Here is a 25,614-nt window from a genome sequence, read left to right on the forward strand (position 1 = left end):
AAGAAAGGAGAGAGTCTAAGAAGTTATTCAAGAACTCTGAACTGATTTTAAAACTCAACAGTGACTTCTGAGGATTTCCCTCAGGAGAGTCAAGTTATTAGACCCTGTGGGTTAAACTAACAACAGGAAACCCAACATGAAGAGATTGAAGTTAATATTTATATAAGCTTTGAACCGTTGGGGCCCCTTAGGTTAAAAAGCTATGTAATATTAATGGGAAAATGTGTTTCGATTGTTGTTTCACATAGAATGGGAGCATGTTGAATTTGCTTATAAATATTTACTGAAAATATTTTAAAATATCATATTTACTTGGAGAGTAAATTGTGGAAGGCACTCAAGGTGCTCAGAATGTCAAGATGTTTTTAAAACCATAGTAATAAAAAGGAAGAAAAAATGATTAACGTTGTTAAAGAAGCAATTACATTAACTTGAGAGGAAGAAGGAAACCTCCTGGACTTGCGTCCTGCTGAGTCTCGCAGAGGGTTCTTTTTAACACTAAATCTCCACAGAATCTGTAGCCTGTAGGTGATTTAGACAGAAGAATACACTAAGCGCCAGCATTTGGACATGTTTTTGGAAACACTGCAGTGTGAAGTAAAGTGTTTGCTAAAGATAGCAGAAATGAATGGCATCAACACTTTACATGATTTTCTTCATATGTGCATAAAATAAAACTAAACGAAACAAAAAAATGTATTTCCATCAAGCAGGCACAGAACATAGCAGGAAGAACAGATGTTTGAGGGCAACAAAAAGCAAAGCCTTTCACAAAAAAAAGGAAAACAGAAATTTTCAAAGATAGGATATGCTCTATGACCTACACCTGCCCTTGCCACCCGCCTTACTCATTTTTTCCCCCTGAGAAAGAAGGTCCACACTCCAGAGAAAACTTAACAGTCTGATTTGTGAGTCAGAACACCTTGTTTCCTGTCCTTAGCATGGCCACACACCTTCCCAGAGCCTCATTTCCTTATCTACACAGTGCCTTGGAGCACTCTTGTTTGTTTTAATTTTTAAAAAATTAACTGACATGTAATAATTGTACACATTTATGGACTACCTAGTGATGTTTCTGTCTCTATAATATATAGTTATTAGATCATGGTAATTCATACATGTATCATCCCAAATATTTATTATTTCTTTGCACTGGGAACATTCAGTATCCTCCTTCTAACTATTTGAAATATTATTGTTAGCTATAGTCATCCTCCAGTGCTATAGTGCTACCCTCCTATGTAGCTGTGATTTTGTATCCTGTAACAAATCTCTCCCTATGGCTCCTTTCCCCTACCCTTCGCAGCCTCTATTATCTTCTGTTCTACTTTTTACTTCTATGAGATCAACTTTTTTTAGTTTTTATATATGACTGAGAACATACAGTGTATAACTTTCTGTTCTTGGCTCATTTCACTTAATATAATGTTCTCTAGTTCCACCCATGTTGCTGCCAATGAAAAAAATTTCATTCTTTTTTTGGCTGAATAGTATTCCATTATATATGTGTGTATATACATACATATAATGTATGTATGCATGTATATGTATGTATATACAGATGCTGGATGAGGGTAAAAGGGAACTCAAATATAATGTATGAGTTCCCCATATATGTATGTATACATACACATATATGTATGCATATACACATGTACATGGAATACTATGGCTGCAATAAACATGGGGGTGCAGATGTCTCTTAGATATACTGATTTTCTTTTCTTTGGATAAATGCCCAGTAGTGGGATTGCTGCATTATATGGTAGTCTTATTTGTAGTTCTCTGAAGAACCTCCATACTGTTCTCCAAAGTGGTTGTACTAGTTTACATTCCCACCAGCATTGTCTACGAGTTCCCTTTCATCCACATCCAGCATTTGCAATTTTTTGTCATTTTGCTTAAAACCATCCTAACTGAGGTACGATGATACCTCATGGTGGTTTTGATTTATATTTCCCTGATGATTGGTGATACTGAACATTTTTTATATATTTGTTGGCTGTTTGTATGCCTTTCTATAAGTGTCTGTTCAGCTCATTTGCTCACTTTTAATTGAATTATTTGTTTTTTTGTTGTTTGAGTTTCTGGTATATTCTGGATATAAATTCCATTAGATTGAGCATACAAATATTTTCTCCCATTCTGTAGGTTGTCTTTTGATCAACTTTGTTAATTGTTTCCTTTGAGATGCAGAAGCTTTTTAGTTTGATATAATCCCATTTGTTTATTTTTGCATTTGTTGCCTGTGCTTTTGAAGTTTTATTTATAAAGTTCTTTCCCAAACCAATGTCTTAAAACATTTCTCCTGTTTTCTACTAGTAGTTTGGTAGTTTCAGGTCTTACATTTAGGTATTTGATCCATTTTGAGTTGATTTTTACATAGGGTAAGAGGTGAAGATCAAGTTTTGTTTGTCCAAATAAGGATATCTAGTTTTCCCAGTACCATTTGCTGAAGAGATCTTCCTTTTCCAGGGAATGTTCCTGGACCCTTTCAGAAAAATTACTTGACTGTATATATGTGGATTAATTTCTGGGTTCTCTATGTTTTTTTGGTTTTTTGTTTTTTTTTTTTTTGAGACGGAATCTCGCTCTGTCGCCCAAACTGGAGGGCAGTGGCCGGATCTCAGCTCACTGCAAGCTCCGCCTTTCGGGTTCAGCCATTCTCCTGCCTCAGCCTCCCGGGTAGCTGGGACTACAGGCACCCGCCACCTCGCCCAGCTAGTTTTTTGTATTTTTTAGTAGAGACAGGGTTTCACTGGGTTAGCCAGGATGGTCTCGATCTCCTCTCTATGTTTTTTAATTTGTCCATGTGCCCATTTTTATGCAGTACCATGTTCTTTTGGTTACTACAGGTTTGCAGAATATTTTGAAGTCTGATACTGTGTTGCTTCTAGCTTTGTTCTTTTTGTTCGTGATTACTTTGTCTATTCAGGGTTTTTGTGTGTGTTGTGATTTCAGGGTGATTTTGTAGTTCCACACAAATTTTAAGATTTCTTTCTATTTATGTGAAGCATGTAACTGGTATTTTCATAGGGATTACACTGAATCTGTAGATTGCTTTGAGTAGTATTGTCATAGTAACATTATTATTTCTTTTGGTTTATGAACCTGGGCTGTCTTTCTGTTTGCTTGTATCCTCTTTAATTTCATTTATCAGTGTTTTGTTGTTTTCCTTGAGATCTAAAACTTCCCTGGAGTTTTCCAAGAGACCTGTTATTCACTTCCCTGGCTAAATTTATTCCGATGTGGGATTTTTTGTAGTTATTATAAATGTATTGGATAACCTTTTTGATTTCTTTTTCAGAGAGTTTGTTGTTTGTGTCTAGAAGCTCTACTGATTTTTATGTTGATTTTGTACTCTGCAACCTTATTTATTTGTTTATCAGTTCTAAGAGTTTTTTGGTAGAGTCTTTAGGTTTCTGTATGTATAAGATCATCTATGATTTTGTGCAGGCTGAACAGGGTATGAGAGAGAGCTAAAAGTACTCTAGTCTATCAACCCGGGTTCATCCTTTTCTATAAGTAACAGTGTTTTACCACAATTACCCCAATGAATTCATGGCTCATTGCTCCTATCAAAATGACAGGCTTGCTATTGGTTACCCTGTAGAAATTGGTTTTAGCCACTTGTGAAATGATAAAGATGTGTTTAAATTGGAAAAAGTTGCTACATGCATTTGACCGATTGCAATCTGGACAAAGAGGAAGAAAAGTAAAGTGTGAACCTTTATGTCTCCATAGTGCATGCAGATTCCAAGCAAAATTGAATCACATGCAAAGCTGGTTTTGGCATTAGTTCATGCCTCTTCTCAGTGCATCGCTTTTGTTCTGCCCCGTTGTCCTAAAGCTATCTACTGATTGTTAGGGAGCTCGAAATTGCCTGTTCTATCTGCTGGCTGTGCTCTTTTCCTTTCTTTTTCACTCTTTTTAAAAATTATTATACCTTAAGTTCCAGGGTACATGTGCACAACGTGCAGGTTTGTTACATATGTATACATGTGCCATGTTGGTGTGTTGCACCCATTAACTCGTCATTTATATTAGGTATATCTCCTAATGCTATCCCTCCCCCCTCCTCCCACCCCATGACAGGCCCTGGTATGTGATGTTCCCCTTCCTGTGTCCAAGTGTTCTCATTGTTCAATTCCCACCTATGAGTGAGAACATGCGGTGCTTGGTTTTTTGTCCTGGCGGTAGTTTGCTGAGAATGATAGCGTCCAGCTTCATCCATGTCCCTACAAAGAACATGAACTCATCCTTTTTTATGGCTGCATAGTATTCCATGGTGTATATGTGCCACATTTTCTTAATCCAGTCTGTCATTGATGGACATTAGGGTTGGTTCCAAGTCTTTGCTATTGTGAATAGTGCCACAATAAACATACATGTGCATATGTCTTTATAGCAGCACGATTTATAAACCTTTGAGTATATACCCACTATGGCTGTGCTCTTTTCTGACCAACCTGGCCCCAGTTTCTCATCCCCAAAGCTGCCCATATTGAGAGATATCTTTTTTTTTTTTTTTTTTTTTTTTTGGTAACAAAGGTTAGTGTTTACAATGGTGATGTGTTGAATGGTGAATCTACTTGCATTAGTGTTATTTTGGGTTACTTGCCTATTTGAGTAATTTTAACATCCTGCCATTTTAGTAACTCCTGGTTTATTTATTATTTTATTTTTTTAAATTTTAAGCTCAGGGGTATATGATCAGGGTGTGCAGGTTTGTTACAGAGGTCAACGTGTGCCATGGTGATTTGCTGTATAGATCATCCCATCACCTAGTTAGTAAGTCCAGCAACTGCTAGCTATTCTCCCTGATGCTCTCCCTCCCTGTCCTGACCCTCTGACTGATCCCAGTATGTATTCCCCACCTCCTTGTGTCCGTGTGTTCTCATCATTCAGCTACCATTTATAAGTGAGAAAATGTGGTATTTGGTCTTCTGTTGCTGCATTAGTTTGCTGAGGATAATGGCCTCCAGCTCTGTCCATGTTCCTGCAAAGGACATGACCTCATTCCTTTTCATGGCAGCATAGTATTCCGTGGTGTATATGTATATTTTCTTTATCCAGTCTATCATTGATGGGCATTTGGGTTGATTCTATGTCTTTGCTATTGTGAATAGTGCTACAATGAATATGCGTGTGCATGTACCTTTATAATAGAATTATTTGTATTCCTTTGGGTATATACCCAGTAATGGGATTGCTGGATCACATAGTATTTCTGCCTCTAGGTCTTTCAGGAATAGCTACACTGTCTTCCACAATGGTTGAGCTAATTTACACTCTCATCAACAGTGTAAAGGTGTTCCTTTTTCTCCACAACCTCACCAGCAACTGTTATTTTTTTACTTTTTAATAATAGCCATTCTGATTGGTGTGAGACGGTATCTCATCATAGTTTTGATTTTCATTTCTCCAATAATCCCTGCTTTGTTTTAAAAGATATTTTAGATTTGGTTCCCAAGAAGAGAGTTTGAGACAAAAGCTTGTTTTCAAGTAGTTCATTTGGAAAGGAGAGAGAATGGAGAGTAGAAGAGAGAAGGAAAAAGTCAATACGAGAGTGTTTTAATTATCTACTACAGGTGGCTGGGGATTAATCCAATGTCATTGTCTGAGGAGATGTATGAAATGTGCCTCCAACCTGTCCATCCAGGGGACAAGGTAGAAAGAATTGATCCATTAGCTCCTGGTCCAACTGGGCAAGAATGGGTTAATTTGCATTAGCTCTGCAGCCTTCCCAGTTGTGTTTGCCTGAGTGCTAAGAATGTCCTGCAATATCAAAGATGCCCCACAGTAAAAGCAGAGCACCGGGATAAATCTGAGTGAGGTGCTGACAAGATGCACCTGCATGAAACAGTGATGGTTCCGTGAACTGGTTTTTGCAGGAGCAGCTGGAGTAAGAAGTGGAACAAATCTGAAGTAGTACATAAGAGGTTTTGAATACACTAGACAAAGCCATTTCTGATACCCTGAGCCGGCAGGGCAGTCTCTTCTCAATGTACACGGTGTAGGGCTGGATAAAACACTTTCCCAAGGGAGGAATAACTGAATAGCAAAGTCAGAATATCTTTTCCTTCCACTCTGCTTCATTACAAGAGAGCCCTGGGTGATAAATGAGCCTCCTTGGCCATACTTTATTCTTAGATGAAGCATGTTCTGAAATGTCACCAACTGTTCAATACAATAAATAAAGGCAAAAGTGTTACATGATCTATAATAAAATCTAAATTGCAGGAAAGGTCACAGAGTAAAATATTTTGGTTTCTTCATTTTTCATGGTTTTGTCAAAGAAAGGCTCTATGAAACACTTTAAGAAAAGTAAAAATTGCTTTAAAATAAACCAGAGTATTTAAGTGGCTAAAGAGTGAGTTCAGAAATCTGAGTCCATGGAATTTTGATGTCAAAAAAGTAGGAAGTTAAAGATTTCTTAGCCTCATCAAGCTACATATTTCCAGTTCTCCTCCTTCTTTAGCTTTGCCTGCTTTGTTCATCATTTCTTCTTAGCCTTCCATTCTAACCTGATCTCCATCTTTTATTCAAGACTCCATCTTAAGCATTTTCTCCTACATTAAGCCATACCTGAATTTGTCAACTTGCGTAAGCCTCTACCTTTCTTCAACTTCATTGGCAGCAAAATAGTTTGCTAAGGTTTCTAAACTGCTGCTCCACAGACTGAACAGACAGAATATTTAATAGCACACCTCAGTTTGCTTCACTTCTCTTTCATTGATGGCAAATCTTCTCATCTTTACTTCATTACTACTGTATACTTTATAAGAAGTATTGTATAGGTTGGAAGCACCAGTCAACCTTTGACAAACTGAGCATTCATTTATTCAGTCACTCATTCAGCAAAAATATATTGAGCGCTTATTCCATAGCAAGTGCTTGGGCTGGGGGCCATAAGGATAAAACTGATTAAAGTGTATTAGTCTGTTCTCATGCTGCTAATAAGGACATATCCATGACCAGATAATTTATAAAGGAAAGAGATTTGATTGCCTAACAGTTTCACATGACTGGGGAGGCTTCACAATCATGGTGGATGGTGAATGAGGAGCAAAGTTACATCTTATCCACGGCGGCAGGCAAGAGAGCATGTGCAGGGGAACTGCCCTTTATAAAACCATCAGATCTCGTGAGACTTACTCACTATCATGAGAACAGCACAGGAAATATCCACCCTTATTATTCAATTACCTCCCAGCAGGTCCCTCCCATGACACATGGGAATTATGGGAGCTACAATTCAAGATGAGATTTGGGTGGGGGCACAGCCAGACCATATGACAAAGCATGCAATTTGACAGTCAAATTCAAAAATTGAAGCTGAATGAGGTCCTGAAAAGGAAACTGGGAGCTGAGGCAGAGAATAACAGAGGTAGACTATATATCAAGTGTTTTCTGGGAAGGTGACATTTGAACTCAATCCTAAATGATAAAAAGAACCTATATTCAAGGAATGGGGCTATGCGAGTAGAGTATTTTATTTTAGGAAGAGGGCAGAACATGGGAAATGCCCCTGCATTGAGTGAGCATATAAAGGGGAGGGAGAGTGCTTGATAAGAGGTTGGAGGGGTAAGCAGTGCTACCGCCTGCTGGGTGAGGGTGTGACTTTTTTATAAGTGTAAGGAAAATCCCATGAATAAACTTATGCAGAGACATGGTATACCTAGATTTGTTGTAAAAGGATTGGTGTACTGCCCTGTGACAGTTGGGTTGGAGAGGGCAGAAATGGAAATGAAGGGACCAGTTAAAAGGGTACGGTTCAGGCAAGTGATGATTGGTGGCCTTCAATAGGAAAGAAGAGGATAGACCCAAGATGTATTTTAAAGACAAATTGTCAAATCCTGAATAAAAATAGATAAAAGTATTTTTGTTAGTATATACTGCCCTAAGTATAATATTTTTGTGTGTGTTGTCTTCTCTCATCCACCAAATTACTAGCTCTTCACAGTAAGGTCAATTTCTTATATATTGTATTCTATGTTTTCCTTAAATTTCTGAGAATGAGATAGATGTTCAAAAATGTTTTTTATCTTGTTGATTTTACATTAAATAGACTATGACGTATTTTGTTGAAATCATATTAGATGCCAGAGTAAAATGTCTTGAGTAATTTCAAATCCCTCTGATGTAGTTTTTATTATTTTGTTACTTGATGAACGGATGCTAAAAAAAAAAGAATGTTGACTTTGTGGGTGTTTCATAAAAATGGGAAATCTTTCTGCATGGTTTAGCATTGAGACTGCCAAATTCTTAAATGTGGTTTCCAACAGAACACAAACTTGGAACCTAAAATATAGCACTGTGTGCCCTTGCATTTGTAACGGATCAAAGAATTCATTATCTATGTACATTCTGGACAAGTTTTACAAAAATAAAGTCAAAATTTACCCAAGAAAGTCCCAAGCTGAGGGCATACACCAGCCACTTTGTGGCAGACCACCTTTTCCAGGAAAGTTCTGAAGGGGGAAGTGTCATCTGCGCACTTTCCTTTCACATGCCTTCCCACTTAGTGGCATTCCTTTTCTCTTTATGTACCAAAATTTACTCTCAGGTATAAGGCCAGTAAATTTATTCACACATGGCATAAAAGCACTGAAAGAAATTCTTGAAGTAATATATTTTCCAGGAATATTTGGTACCAAAACTATTTCTGTAGAGTAATTATCAGGTTTGTAAGGGGTTAAAGGAATAGTGCTTTTCCCATGGAAATCTCCCTGGAAGGACAAATGATGACTCTGCCTACTCTTCTGATTTACATGAGTTCTGGGGAGTGTCTGAAATCAAAAACTCCAGAATAGATTTGGCTGAGGACAAGTTAGGAGGATCCTGGCATCCCACATATCCAGGAGCTTCTTTCAAATTCAGAGGTTCCCTATTGCCAGCATCCCTCCATCTGTAGCATATAAAGAACTGCAGAAAAATTTTACTGACTTAAATCATGGGAGTCTTATTTAGCTCCCCCTCCTTGTAACTGGAAGACCTAGATGTGAAAGGGAGGTTATTCTCTTCTTGTATTTTGTCAGGTTTATCATTTATGCTAATATCTGGAAGACAGTAAATGTTCTGAAGTGTCAAATGATAGCTACAAGACACTTTGGGATTAAAGACTCAGTGTGGGAATCAGGGTCCCAGCATTTATTCATGGTCCCACAACAGCGTAAGTCTGCCTGTTGGTTCCAGGTTGGCCTGCATGGTTCTCTCCCTTTTGAGCAGCACATTGCTGTTCTGTCCTGTGATTCTCTGGTTCTGGTCCTAACTCTGATCTGACTGGGACATTTTTATATAATATTCTTTGTATTTATTTATTTATTTTTTTGAGATAGAGTCTCACTCTGTTGCCCAGGCTGGAGTGCAGTGGTGCAATCTCGGCTCACTGTAAGCTCTGCCTCCCAGGTTCACACCATTCTCCTGCCTCAGCCTCCCTAGTAGCTGGGACATACAGGCACCTGCCACCACGCCTGGCTAATTTTTTGCATTTTTTGGTAGAGATGGGGTTTCACCGTGTTAGCCAGGGTGGTCTCGATCTCCTGACCTCCTCTCCCCGCCTCGGCCTCCCAAAGTGCTGGGATTACAGGCGTGAGCCACTGCGACCGGCCTATGTAATATTCTTGACATCATCTTTAAGGAACATAGTCCATGACACTAGCTGCCTCCTTTGCTTACCTCTTTAGTAGTGACAAACCTTCATATCTGAACAGTGATCATCATCAGGAGCCCATTCTATACCCATAGTGTCTGAACCTTTAGTAGTCCTCTCTTCTATACCTGTATACATCTAATAATGTGGAAGCTCTTTGCAAAACTCCTGGTCATATGAAATTCCTTTTTATCATAACAAATGTGCAATTTCCATTTACAGCCATTCACACTTGTTCTACCCTCAGAGCTACATGAGGCCAGTATTCCTTTTACTTATTGAAAGCCTGTCAAATATTTGGGGCCAGCCACACTGTCTTCATTAATTTGTCTTCGCTAAACTCAGTGGCTCCAACTATTTCAACCACTGGTGTTAAGAAAGGTTTTACGACTTTTTGCCATGCTGTGTGCTCTCCCAATGACTTTAGCTTTTCAAACTTTTCTTTCAATATGTGATGTGCCCAACAGAACACCATAACTCAAAGTTCACCCTAAATAGCATTGAAATGGCAAAGCCTTCTCCTTCACAGTAGGTCTTATTCATGTTCTGGTGGCCTTTTCTTATTTCTCTGATCATTTCTCAAGTGCTGATATTTATTTTCAATGATTTGACCTAAAAACTCTTAGTCTTCAATGTGTTCCTGCCGAGCTCTTCTCATACTCTTGAATTATTATGATTTATTTTGTGAGCGTAAAACTTAATTTTATTTATCTCTATTTAAAAAGAATTTCTACTTTACAGTCACTTTTTTCCCTTTTTCTTCTCCTTCCCCCACCCCCCAATACATCTGCTATGTATGTCAGTCACTGGGCTTGTCAGCAGAGCAGTAAGAAGACAATGTTGAATTCAGTATCAAGGGGCCAAATTTTCAGTGCTTATAATATAAGGGGGACTAAAAGAAGTCACTATTTTGTGAATTACAAATTATTATAATGAGGATTCTAAAGGGACAACTAAGGGCGACTAAGGAGGTAGGACAACAAGGGGAACTTTCTGGACTAAGTGGCACCTGAGATAAGGAGTTAGCAATATGAAGGAGAAGAGGAGTAATTTAAGCAGAGAGACTTCTTATATAAAGTTCTAGACAGGAAAATGAGCATGGTGCTTTCTAAGACTTATAGAGAAGAATAGGCGGGGCTTTTATATGGAGTAAGAGGTGAACCTTAAGGAGAAATGATTCTAGGAATATAAATAGTTTCCAAATCATGAAGAAATTTGTATTAAAACCTGGAAGTAATTGGTGGCACTTGAAGAGTTTGATGGGAGGGAGTGATGTGATTATCCTTGTATTATAGAAAAATCACTTTGGCTGCCATGTGGAAAATAATTTTTTTGTCTCAAAATAGGGAAATATGATAGAAAACTATGGCAAGCATTTAGGTAAAAGATTATGGTGGCCTAAACTAGGGAATTGTTAGAAGGTATGTTTAAAGGACATAAAAAATGTAAGAATATTTATTATGAAGACATGTTTGTTATGTTAGATGAAATTTGACCCATAGAACTGGTAGACTCAGGCAGTGGTGTATTGGTAGATAAGTATAGAATGATAATTAGCCCTAGCTCAGAAAAGCATATTGGTTGACTTATCCACTGAAAGAAGAATTAGGACTAGAATAGAATAAGAACAAGGGATTCATTCTGGCAATGTTAGATTTATATTCCTAAGGGTCATTCAAATGTGGATGTTTAATAAGCAGTTACTTACATGAGTTTGGAAGTTAATTACCTGTCCTTGGATGTAAAAAAAATAAATCTGTAAGTCGTGTAGTCCACTGGCTGTAAAGGGGAGATAAGATATAGGATGGAAGCAGAAAGTGGATTTTTTTAAGGTAGAAAAGATGAGAGCAGGTTTAAATGATAAGGGGAAAATGTGCTTGTAGATAGAGGAGACTGGACAGATACAAAATAAAACAAAGTGCCTCTAAAAGCAATTTTATTCTCTGATGCTTCCAAAAATGGCAAAGTAGATTTTGCTTGTCATTCTAGTGACTACTTTCTCCCCATTTTCATATTTGTAAACAGTTTTAATGTTAAAAATAATGCTTTATTTTTGGAAACTGTCTTTCTCTTCATCTATTTATTTATTCCACCAATATTCACAAATGCTGACTAAATATTATAGATACTTGGCCAAGTACTTGAAATAGGTGAATAAGACATAGTCCTAGCCTTCATAAAGGCAAGAATGTATGTAGAAAAGATATGAATAATCACTCTCTTTGGTGCTTGCTTTGCCTTCTGATGCTTCAATGGACAAAGTTAATTCACTTGAAAATAGTTCTTCAATAGTTGAAGATACTTATTGTACTCTCATTTGTTTCTTCAAGCAGTGATGCAAAACCTGATGATACTCAAAGTGGAAAACAAATCTTTTATTATTATGCTAGCTGTTTATAGTGTGAGCTCCTAAAATGTGATAGAAGAATGAAAAACAATACTCTTATTCATGATCTGATAAGTACAGAATAATTGATCTAGACACAATTAATCCTGTATCATATTAAAATGGCACAAGTTCTTTTTTGGCAAGTGAATTTTGTTGTTTGCAAATAATGAGATTTCAGTCAGTTATTCTTGGATTTTATGCCCACCTGTTAAGCCAATACTCCCCAATTCTGGTTATATGCAGTTGATAATTTGCAATGAAAATATATGACTTCTCACCTATTCATTTGACATCTCATCCCAGTTTATATCATTGTTCCAAATTAGATTAATCTTTAAGAATTTCATTATGTTATTAAATGTATTGTCAGACATTTCAAGCTTTCCTTGGAAAATTTGTTAATTTGTTTTAATATCAAAAGTATCTACTAAGACATCAAAAAACAAAGACTAAATATAAGTATGTGTTGCATGTCACTTGAAAATTATTTAGCCTGCTCTCAATAGATTATATAATGTGCTCTGGATTCTTTTGGTTTAACTATTTGGAAAGTGGCATAATAGAACTCATGTAATTTATATTTTCAACACTTATACTAAGCATTATCATAAGAGACTTTTGAGGTTTCTGATAGAAATTTCAGACAGCCTGAGATTTAGAGGGAAAATGTTAACCACAGGTAAATAATCCACCATTTTTTAGTCAAAGGTTAACTTAATGGTATAAGGTCAGTGGGTCATAGAACTTCCATTGCCTTAACTAAAGAAACCAAAACCAAAAACAAAACAGAAGAAAAAAAATAAAACCACCTCAAAAGTTAGCAAAACAAAATATAAACAGTTTTCTCCAGACACTTAAAGACTTATCCTACGCAAACTGTAATTTTTCTGACTTTGATTTTTCTGTCTTTGCTTTGAGATTTTAAATGTCAGCCAACAATCTTCTTGGCTTCTTTTTCTGGCATCAGCTCCCCTTGACTATTTTCTAAAACCTCATGGAGACTGTTTGCTTCTCTATGCTACATAAAATTAGGAATTGAATATAGCTAAAAGACTAAGAACATTTCCAATTAATATTCTGATTACAATGTAAAGTTTTAAGCCATAATCTACCTCTATATTTTAATAATATTTCTGCCATGATATATAAATATTGCTTATCATCGTGACTAAGTTAATTTTAAATAACTATGGTGAAGTTTTTTTAAAGTTACATTTTTTTATTTACAGAAATAGACATACATTCAATATTGTAGAAAATTTAGAAAATAGAGAAAAGGGTAAAAATAAGCCACCTGTAATTGTTAACATTTTGATAAATAATCACATTTCAAATATTGTTTACAAAATATTGATCATGTATTACAAACTTACTTTTTCACTTAGAAATACATCTTGAATTTTTTCACAGTTTCTTAGATTTTTTCCCATCAAACAATGTTGAGGAGAATAGAATTTAATCCTACGGATATAATGTAATATAGTTAATCCATGTTTTTATTTATATATATATTTATGTTTACTTTTCACTATCTTCATATATTATAGAATAAATCTTTGTGGCCGGGCACGGTGGCTCACGCCTGTAATCCCAGCACTTTGGGAGGCCAAGGTGGGCAGATCACAAGATTAGGAGATCGAGACCATCCTGGCTAACACGGTGAAACCCCGTTTCTACTAAAAAATACAAAAAATTAGCCAGGCGTGGTGGCGGGCACCTGTAGTCCCAGCTAGTCGGGAGGCTGAGGCAGGAGAACTGCGTGAACCCGGGAGGCGGAGCTTGCAATGAGCTGAGATCGCGCCACTGCACTCCAGCCTGGGCGACAGAGTGAGACTCCGTCTCAGAAAAGAAAAAAAAAAAAAAAAAAAAAAAGAATAAATCTTTGTATGTGCCTCTGATTATTTCATAGAATATATTTCTAGAAGTAGGATAACTAGGTCAAAGAAATCTGCATTTTAATGATTATGATAAACAGTTGTAAATCACCTCCACCGAGGTACCATTATCACCACCTATATGACTCTTTATCTGTATTATTTGTATTAATCTACTTATTTTGTAATTTATTTATCTATCCCTCTATCTTTCCATCACTCTGTCTTATTTTCTGAAGTATTTCAAAGTAAATTGCCAATGTCAGTATGCTTTCCCCTAACTACTTCAGCACACGTAATTAATGTGTGCTCGAGGTCTGTTTACAGTTATGTCTTTCAATGTAAAAATGCATTTTTTTTTGCAGTTTTGACTAATGCATATGTCCATGTAACTGAAATTTCTTTGGTTTGCTATACCTTTACAAAGGCATTGCAAACATTCTCATTTCCATTTTTGCTCTCTTTCAGTCCATTTTTTCACATAGCAATTAAAGAAACTTTTTAACAATATGAATTCAGCTTTGTCATTCCCCTGATATCAAAATCCTTACCGTGGTCTACCAGACCCTTCATGATCTGACTTCAGCCTCCTCTCTGCCTTCTCTTGCCTAGCTTCCCTGGGTCTTCCTTCTTCCAGGACTTTTTGATCAGTTTATTTCCCCCTGCCTGGAGCACTATAGCTCCTTCTCTTGCTGAACTAACTTACTGACTTCATATATCTCTTCTTCAAGGAGGTCTTCCCTGACAGTTTCATGTATCTGCCCCACTCCTCCCTCTCCACTTAGTCAGTCTCTTGGATCAGCCCTTGTTTTCTGTTCTTCAAGCACTTTCTATAGTATACAATTAATACTCTTCATGATTTCTTGTTGCATGTGTTTCTCAACTACTAGACTGTGAACTTCACAATCCATGTTTGTGCACCACTTTCATATGCCCTGCTTTAGCACCAAGTTAGGTACAATACTACACTCAGCAAATTATACAACAAAGAATGAACTGACAAATCCTTAAGTTTTGCCTTCTCAAACATAAGCTGCTGATAAAACCTCTAGTAAAATTTCTATCACCTGCTTGTTACATATGTTTAAGCAACATATCTTAAACATGACTAAAATGTGCAAGTATTTCAGAAGATACAAAATAAAGAGAATGAATATTGTAAGTTACGGCTAACAGGAAGAAGAAATTTTCAGTCTCGCTCTTTCCTTAGTGACATGATGTTTTTCCATTTAATTTTGAACACATTTTCTGTCTCAGCTTCTATTTATATTTTTTCTTTCACTTTAATATGAGAGCTTTAACATATCCTTTACACATAATATTACTTCGTCAGCACTCTACAAGTTAAAGAAAAGACACGCGATATGCAACTATGAAGAACCTATTATGACAGACGTTATTAAGGAGGAAGTTATTGATTTTTCTTCCTGCTTCATAGCACTAGCTCAACAATGACACCAAAGCTAAGCCAACTCTTTAAATCTTTTATGATGTGTGAATAAAAATATTTTCAAATGACAAAGTTCCAACTGCATTTTACTTAGAGAAGTTTCTTTTCACCAGCCTTTTCTGTATGCTCTGATCATATGACTGTCAGAGTGGTGTTTTGAGATTTTTAAATATGTGATAATGAATCACACTTCTATGCCTAATACTCTGACTCCTGGAGAAGAAGCTGCAAGAAGTACTAAATTGCTCTGTGGTAGAGATTAGTAAAGACGAAATTTCTTTTTGCCCATTCTATTCTGCTGAAAAGGAAGGAGTAGAGAGTTGGGGGTCATGATTCATTTCCTTATTTTTCACTCCTAAATGCAGTTCCAAAGTATTATTTTTCACCAGCACAGCAAGGTGGCAGGTCAATCGATGTGAGTTCAATTTTTAACAGCCTTGTCGTGTCCCTGTGTCCTGAGTTTCACCCAATCCATGAAGAAATCCCATTCATCTTTTGAAAGAACTCAGACTCTTGTAATTCCTTCACAATATTCGAGTTAAGAAAATAGATTTGGGATCAGAAAGGCTCAACATACAGTCCCAGCTACACTACTAAGTACTTTATGACTAGTAGAATTATAATTTTACTAAATCTCAAATTTATTAGCTGTAACAGTAAAATAATACTGACCTCTCAAAAGTGAATTCTAAATATTAAAACATGTGATATATTTAAATTGCTTTCCAATTTACCTGAGTGTTAATCACTGTTGTTTTTGTTGATGTTGTTTTTATTCTCATTGCGTAGATTTTACATTTTTTCTTAGGATAAAAACAATATTATAAAGTCTTCCTAGATTGACCAAGAAAACAGCCAGATGAGTTTGAAAAGAGCAGTTCATATATTCAAATTAAAATTAATTTTAATCCTTGGGTAGACAGAATGTTAAACAGTTACATAACATGCGTAGTAGTGACTCATGTGCTTATAAGTTGTTCTGTGGTGTACAACAAAAGATTTAACAAATGTTGACAGGCTAAAGGCATTGTGTTTTCTAATTCTTGCTTAGTATTATAATGTTCAGTATGTGCACTAATTTGACAAAGCTAAAATGGAATTCATAAAAACAGATTTTTCAAGTCTTCAGAGATCAACTAAACCACTTATTTCAAAGATGAAAAAATTCATTTAGTTAATCAAATAGATTACATTACTTGAGGAATCATATGCCTGATTAGTGTCAAAGACAGGTCTTCAGCTTGGTCCTTATGTTACATGAAAACACTGGCAACATTCAAGCCAAACACTGTTCTTCTAGTCTCCCAATTTGGAAGCCATCTTTGAATTTTATCTCTCTCTCATTTCTTATTGAATTAGTCAGGGTTCTCTTAGAGGGACAGAACTAATAAGATATATGTGTGCGTGTGTGTGTATATATATATGTCTATGTATAGCTTAACATACTGCGGAGTACGTAGTAGACTTTCAGTAAACACTTTCTGATTGAAAACTGATCGTCAGGACTTATTCTTAGAAGGGAATATATCATTCTCTATGAGAAGTTGTTGACTTTCTCAGAGATTTGTTGATTAAACACACACACATGCTCACATGCGCACACACACATATATAATATATGTATATAATGTATAATATATAATATATGTATATTATATATATATGTATAAGGTAGTTTGAGTATTAACTTACATGATCACAAGGTCCCACAATAGGCTGTTTGTAAGCTGAGGATCAAGAAGAGCCAGTCCGAGTCCCAAAACTGAAGAACTTGGAGTCATCCAGCACCAGAGAAAGATGTAGGCTGGGAGACTAAGTCCATCTCTCCTTTTAATGTTTTTCTGCCTGCTTATATTGGCTGGCAGCTGATTAGGTTGTGTCCCCCAGATTAAGGGTGGGTCTGCCTTCCCCAGTCCATTAACTCAAATGTTAATCTCCTTTGGCAACACCCTCACAGACACACCCAAGATCAATACTTTGTATACTTCAATCCAATCAAGTTAACACTCAACTTATACATAACCTAGCACCAACCCTGGCTGTTTATACCTTTGAAATGTCTATTAGGTTGATCTATTCCTCTCTGTTCATACCTAAATTGCTACAAAAGCCTCCTTGCTGGTGCAAACATTTTATTCTCCTCAAATTTATCCTAACCATAATAACCAATATTTCTGCAATATGACCTTCATAATGTCTCTTGAATGTTCAAACAAATTCAAAGGATTGTTGCTCATTATTTTACCGAAGTGATTGGATAGTTCTCTGCCCATATTTACAGGTCTTTAGGTGACTCTTCTCAACTTGTCTTATTTCTGATCTTGTCCATTTAGAAACTTTGCATTTGGTTGTGTTGGTTTCCTTGCTATCTCCTGCATATGTCATCCTGATTTGCATTTCTGAGTATTTATTTGCAAAATTTTCATAACCGTGTCTCTATCTCCATCCTAGTCAATTCATCTAGATCCTTTTCATCCTTCAGGGCTCAATTACATTATTTTCCTAATATGGTTTCTGACTACAACACACAGGTTTCTTTCTTCTCTGAACATGTATTGCTTGTGTATTGGCTGCGTAGTTCAAAGTTGTCTTTCTATTATTTTATTCCCAGTAGTGTGCTCTTTAATAGTGGAAGAGGAGGTTGGTACAGGCCATCTTTAAACAACTTTACAGTTAGATAGAATGTTTAATTCAGAAGAGTGTTTGAGACCTCCATTTCACTTCACATATCCCAGTCCATAGAGGGAGAGGGAGACCTCTAGTCAATATATCTCCAGCTCTCCTCCGTTTGGAGTTCTTCAAACTGAAATCTAAGATCATTCCCAATGACCACTACTCTGTGGTCATTAAATTAAAAAACCTCTGCGTTTGCTACTTAATGAAGAGACACTGTCTGTCTTCTTTCTCTCCATGATTTTTAAGTAACTTGAACATCTCCACTTGACTCGGTGGGCACCTCTTTTCCTCAACCTTTGGGACAACTTTGAACTAGTTACATCCATCTTGTTCCACTTCAGATAAGCCTGAGATTGGAGGTAGAAAACGTCTTGGATTTTGTAAGTAGGTAATATATGATAAACAAATATTGCACTTCTCTTTTTAAATTTTATTTTATTTTATGTTTTTTTGAGATGGAGTCTGACTCTGTCACCCAGACTGGAGTACAGTGGCACGATCTTGGCTCACCACAACCTCTGCCTCCTGGGTTCAAGTGCTTCTCCTGCTTCAGCCTTGTAAGTAGCTGGGACTACAGGTGCACAACACCACACCAGGCTAATTTTTGTATTTTTAATAAAGGTGGGGTTTCACCACGTTGACCAGGCTGGCCTTGAACTCCTGACCTCAAGTGATCCACCTGCCTTGGCCTCCCAAAATCCTGGGATTACAGTCGTGAACCATGGCACCTGGCCACATATCTCTTTTTATAGCTTCTGGATCTTTTTGTAGAAGAATTTCTTTCCCTCCCTCTATCCTGAGTGTCATCACCATATGCTTCTAGGTGTCTACCTTTATTAGGGACATGTCAATCTTGAAGATGGAAAAGAGGTGAGCATGTGCCAGCCTGTAGAAAGGGAGGAGAGGAAAAAAATTATCTGGCCTACCTCATGCTTTAGTGTTTTCTCTTTTTAAGTAGATAGTAAACTCCGTGGAGGCAGGAACCTTTCCTCTGAATTCTTAGCTTAGTATACTGCTGAATACATCGTAGACTTTCAGTAAACACTTTCTGACTGAAAACTGATAGTCAGGACTCATTCTTAGAAGGGAATTTATCATCCTTTATGAGAAGTTGTTGATTTTTCAGAGATTTGTTGATTAAACACGCACACATGCTCATACGTACACATGCACACATACACACACACACACACATGCAGGGTCATAATGAAATAACAGATCATGAAGCTCTGGCCGATAGAATAGGATCAAAGTAATACGTTTTTAAAGATCTTTCAGGGTTTAAAATGCCTCACCAATTATTTTCTTGTTTGTACTATCACTTTCCACATTTGTGGCTCCTATTTTATTGAGGCATAAAGATCATGTGAAAACTTCTTGAGAATTTTATAAAGTATTAAATCTTGGAAAGAAAGAAATTTCCACATGAAAATAGAGACTATCATAGTTCAAAAATAGCATCTCTCTAATAACAATGCTCATGTTGGTAGGGTGGTAAATACCATGAAAACAAAAGGCTTAGGTGCTGCCTAAAGCATGCTAAGTTATCCTCATTCTCTAATTGAAATGTCATCTCTGTTTAGGGACAACATACTAAGCTTTTCCATTTGTGATTCAGATTCCCCCCATTGCTAAGAAAAAATTGTAAATTCTTTGTTTACTCTGAAGTAGAAGATTTCACTCTGGATGTCGAGTGCCCATAGTGTCTAAAGCATCCTTCTTTGCCATTTTCTTTAATCATGTCTCTAGAAACAAGCAGCCATGTGTTGTTGACACAACTGCTACTATAGAGACAGCACCAAACTCAATGGGTCAGGATGTAAGAGCAGTTTTATAAGCTAATCTAAACTCAAGAGTCCAGGTTCTAACATGGCTTTGTGAATTGAGCATGGTTTGTTTGGTCTGTCTCAGGTGCTATTATTATTTTATAGGTCAAGAAACGGAGGTTGTCCAAACTCATGCAGCAAATAAGCACTGCTGGTAGAATTTGATTACTGATGTATCTGGATCCAGAATCCCTGTTCCAGACCCCTCTACTCCATGCCCTTTTTGCATGGGAAGGCACAGACTCAGGATCGTTAGTTACTCTGGCTCCCTCTGCTTTTCTAGAAAAGGTGAAGGATACCCTGAAATATGTTTCCTAAGTTCGTTACATTCTCCCCATCTCTTCCAACTCTGAATACAAGAGACAGAAGTCATAAGCAGGGGGCAGGATAAGAGAGAAGATAGAAAATAAGAGGAACTTGATTAGGTATGAAGGGTGAGAGGGAAGAGGAATTTGATTAAATAGTAACAGTGTAGGAAGAGGAGCTTGATTGGATATCAAAGATGAGGGAATTCTCCATTTTCCCCTTCGTGGGATTCTTTGCCAAAACGAGGCTCTGCAGGCAAAGGAAGAGGCCTCATAGAGAAAAGGGATCAAAGGAACCTGACTAAAGTTTGGCCAAGAAAGTTCTTGTCAATAATGTACACTGTGATGTTTCTTTTTGTTAGTTTTCTTTATCTTTTTTTGAGGAAGACAAAATGTAAGATACTGATACTGACTTAAAAAGAGAAGGAGCATCACAATGGAGTTTCATGTGCTAGACATTTGGGCTTGAAGTTCTGAAACATACGCATTGTGATTAAAGTCTTGATACTATCTGAGCTGCATTTTCTTCCAAAGGAGACACTCATATAGAGATAACTTCTTCCCTCCCTCCTCTTCAGTTCCTTCCTTGAACTTTTAAATAGAATACCAAAAAGAGAAAGAATCCCAAAGATTATCTGTTCCAATCTGGTTTTATAGATGACAAGAAAGGTTTCAAAAAATGAAATAATTAAGAAAAAAAGCTAATAAAGAGGTGTTTTGATTTTCCCTTGTTTGTCCCAGACATTTCTTTGTTCTACAATACTGCATTCTTCCTGCTCTAGCAGCCAGAATTTGAAGATGTAAGACTTTTTCCTTTATTACATTTTATTCTGAACATTATTTCAATAGCACTATTACCTTTATGAATGCTTTATTGGATAATAAAGGGTCAGCAAGTCTTTTATAAACAAATATTTGGCAAATAGATGTGTATATTCATAAGGTTACCAGTTTTCCCCTAGGTTGAAATAGCAGCCTCAGCAGGATCGTGATATATGGAGGGGCTTGAAGAGGGCTGCTGGTTATTTCTGGAAAATTTTAACTTGCCTCTGTGCAGTTAAAGTATGTTTATCATTTCCTCACTTTTCTCCACTCCTATTTCATCTTGCCTCTCCCTTTCAACTTACTGTCCTACTCTTTACACCCGCTTCCTTGAGAAAAGAACACATGGAGAGAGTGAGACCATCAGCAGGGAGCTTCATCCCTGTCCTGGTTCCTGTGCTGGCCTTGGCTCAAGCATGGGAAGGAGACTGAATTCCAGGCAAGGCCCAGGATCAAACAAGGGCTCTCCCGTCTTGAAATCTACCAATGGGGCTGTTCAGCAAGAATTATGCTTGGGTCCCTTTGAATCAGGGGGATTGGACCTCACGAGCATCTATAATTTTAAATCACACTCAAAAGATGTCCAAGGGAAATTTGAGACTTTAATAAATAATCATTATTTAAAATCAGTATATACTTTGTTCTACTACCAATACACAGGGCTAAGCTGGTTCCTTTGCTTACAATGGGGAGAAGAATGTTCAGGTTCCACTCAAGCCTCATACATGGCTAAGGAATTCATGGTTGAAACTGGGGTCAAGTAGTAGACTTACCAATTCAGTTCCTTCTAAAATTCTACTTCTATCTGAATAGAACTTCAGGCTAACGTCTTAAACTTCCACCATTATAGTAAAATCTACAAGTCTCAAATTTCTAAGTCAAAGTGTAAGTCAGTTGTTTCACTCACTGAATGCATTCTGCCTTTTTAAAAAAATGTGTACTTTAGGTTCAGGGTACCTGTACAGGTTTGTTATATAGGTAAACTACATGTCACGGGGGTTTGGTGTACAGATTATTTTGTCACCCCGGTAATAGGTGTAGAACCTGACAGGTATTTTTTCTGATCCCCTTTCTCCTCCCACCGACAACCCTCAAGCAGGCCATGGTGTTTGTTGTTCTTCTCTTTGTGTCCATATATTTTCATTGTTTAACTTCCACTTATAAGTGAGAAATTACAGTATTTGGTTTTACTGTTCCTACATGAATTTGCCCAGTATAATGGCCTCCAGCTCCATCCATTTTGCTACAAAGGACACAATTTTGTTCTTTTTATGGCTGCATAATATTCCATGATATGTATGTACTATATTTTTTTATCCAATCTACTGCTGATAGGTATTTAGGTTGATTCCATGTATTTTCTATTGTGAATAGTGCTATAAAGAACATACAGATGCCTGTGTTTTTTATGGTAGAGTGATTTATATTCCTTTGGGTATATACCCAGTGATGGGATTGCTGGGTCAAATGGTAATTCTATTTTCAGTTCCTTGAGGAATTGCCACACTGTTTTCCACAATAGCTGAACTAATTTACACTCTCACCAGCAGTGTATAAGTGTTCCCTTTTTTTCTGCAACCTCGCCAGGATCTTCTATTTGACTTTTAATATAATAGTCATTCTGACTTGTGTAAGATGGTATCTCATTGTGTTACTGACTTGCTTTCTTTAACGATTAGTGGGTTGAGCATTCTTTTATATACATGTTGACCACATGTGTGTCTTTTTTGAAAAATTTCTGTTCAGGTCCTTTGTCCACTTTTTAATGGGGTTACTTGTTTTTGGTTTGTAAACTTATTTATGTTCCACACAGATTCTGGGATATCAGACCTTTGTAAGATGTATAGTTTGCAAACATTTTCTCCCATTATGTAGGTTGTCTGTTCACTCTATTGACAGTTTATCTTGTGTGCAGAAGCTCTTTGGTTTAATTACGTGTGACTTGTCAATTTTTGCTTTTGTTGCAATTGCCTTTGGAGTCTTCATCGTGAAATCTTGGCCAGGGCCTATGTCCAGAATGCTATTTCCCATTATCTTCTAGAATTTTTATAGTTTTAGGTTTTATGCTGAAGCATTTAATCTATCTTCAGTTTCTTTTTGCATGTGGTATAAGGAAGGGGTCCAGTTTCAATCTTCTGGATATGGCTAGTCAGTTATGCCAGCACCATTTATTGAATAGGAATTCCTTTTGCCATTGCTTGTTTTTGTCAGCTTTTTTGAAGATCAGATGGTTGTAGGTGTGCAGGATGATTTCTGCTTTCTGTATTCTGTTTCATTTGGTCTATGTGTCTGTTCTTGTACCAGTAACATGCTGTTTTAATTATTGTAGTCTTGCAGTGTAGTTTGAAGTGATGCCTTCACTTCAAAACATGATGCCTCCAGTTTTGTTCTTTTTGCTTGGTATTGTCTTGGCTCTCTGGACTCTTTATTGCCTTGGCTCTCTGGGCTCTTTATTAGTTCCATATGAATTTTTAAATCCTTTTTTCTAATTCTGTAAAAAATGTCATTAGTAGTTTGATAAAAATCACATTGAATCTGTAAATAGCTTTGGGCAGTGTGGCCACCTTAATAATATTAACTCTTCCTATCCACAAACATGGAAGGATTTTCCATTTGTTTGTATCATCTCCGATTTTTTGAGTTGTGTTTTGTAATTCTTGTTGTAGAGATCTTTCCCATCTCTGGTTAGCTGTATTCCTAGGTATTTTATTCTTTTTGTGGCAATTGTGAATGGGATTGCATTCCTGATTTGGCTTTCAGCTTGGATGTTGCTGATGTATAGGAATGCTACTGATATTTGTACATTGATTTTGTATCCTGAAACTTTGCGAAAGTTGTTTACCAGATCAAAGAGCTTTGCGGAAGAGACTATGGGTTTTTTTTTTTCATGTAGAATTAGAAACTTTTTTCTTATTGCACACTTATTTTTTCCTGGTTCATCTTTCTACATAGTATGTCAACCTTAATTACCTCAAGTAATTTTAAGACCTATCACAACCACACGATTATTGAGAATATGACATGCAGCATTTCTACAAATAGCAAAATGTAGGTCAAATATGATTTCAAAATAGCATTGTTAGGGTAGAATGTTTTATTCTTTGTCACATTGCCTAACCTATTCACGAGGGAGGGATTAAGCTTCCATTTTACATAGTACTTGATATTTTTCTTCAAATTCTTTTCTACAGTGTTATCACATTTTCCAATTTATTGTTTTAACACTATCCATATACAAACAACAGGCTAAAACCAGATATGGATGACTTCTATTTAAACCTATCAATTTGCTAGTTACACTTCTTTAGTATAAAATTCATCAGCCGGGCGCGGTGGCTCCAGCCTGTAATCCCAGCACTTTGAGAGGCCGAGGCGGGCAGATCATGAGGTCAGGAGATCGAGACCATCCTGGCTAACACGGTGAAACCCCATCTCTACTAAAAAAATACAAAAAACTAGCCGGGCGAGGTGGCGGGCGCCTGTAGTCTCAGCTACTCGGGAGGCTGAGGCAGGAGAATGGCGTGAACCCGGGAGGCGGAGCTTGCAGTGAGCTGAGATCCGGCCACTGCACTCCAGCCCGGGCCACAGAGAGAGACTCTGTCTCAAAAACAAAGAAGAAGAGAAAAAAAAGAGATTCATCATGCGGCAGTGTCTTCATATGTTTCTCCTGCAGAAGCCTCCAAAGGCACAATGGAGTAGGTGGAGAAAATAATATAAATTGTTTCACTTTTCAAATTAAGCATCCTTATGGCCAGTTTTGTGGTACATGGAACAATTTAGTTGAAGAGCAAGATATTGCCCAGATAAATTAAAGAGCTATTCTGTCTCTTGGACTTAATAGTTCACTTATATGTAGAGATAAAAAAGTTCCTCCCTAAAATTATTTGGTTATTGTATTGATAGGTGTGTGTGTATGTATGAAATCTTGCACATAATTTATAGTTTTTAAGCTAGATGACTATTTTTAAATGCTTCTAAATATTTTAATCAAATATATACATATAGGAATTTAAATTAAAATCCATTCACAAATGCTAATATCAAATCTTTATGAATAGTCATTCTTTATCCCAACATATTTGAATGTTCAGTCTGAGCCATCATGATATTCCTAGCATGTAAAATCTATCCGTGAAAAAAAACCTCAATGACTCCTAATCTATGGCCTTATGTTTGACTTATAATGACTTATAATCTACGGCTTATATTTCTTTATGGGGAAAAAGAGATTATAGGCAATAAACATGATAAATAAATTAAACAGTATATAGAAGTCAATTATTGCTATGAAACTAGAGCAAGTTAGGGGTATTAAGAAAGATGGGGGGCATGGGTATGTTTTAATTTGAATAAGGTGGTCAAAGAACGCCTCATGATAAGAGGACATTAGTGAAAGATTTGAAGAAGGGGAGGGAGTGAGCCATGTGAATATCTGAATGAAGATTGGTCTGAAAAAAACGAAAAGTAAGAGCAAAACTCTAAATTTAGGGTTGGCCTGCCATGTTTTAAGAACAAAAGAAGGAGGGGCGGAGCAAGATGGCCGAATAGGAACAGCTGCAGTCTCCAACTCCCAGCGCGAAGGACCCAGAAGACCGGTGATTTCTGCATTTTGAACTG

Source organism: Colobus angolensis, unplaced genomic scaffold, assembly GCF_000951035.1.
Source record: "Colobus angolensis palliatus isolate OR3802 unplaced genomic scaffold, Cang.pa_1.0 Scaffold230, whole genome shotgun sequence".
NCBI lineage: Eukaryota > Metazoa > Chordata > Mammalia > Primates > Cercopithecidae > Colobus > Colobus angolensis.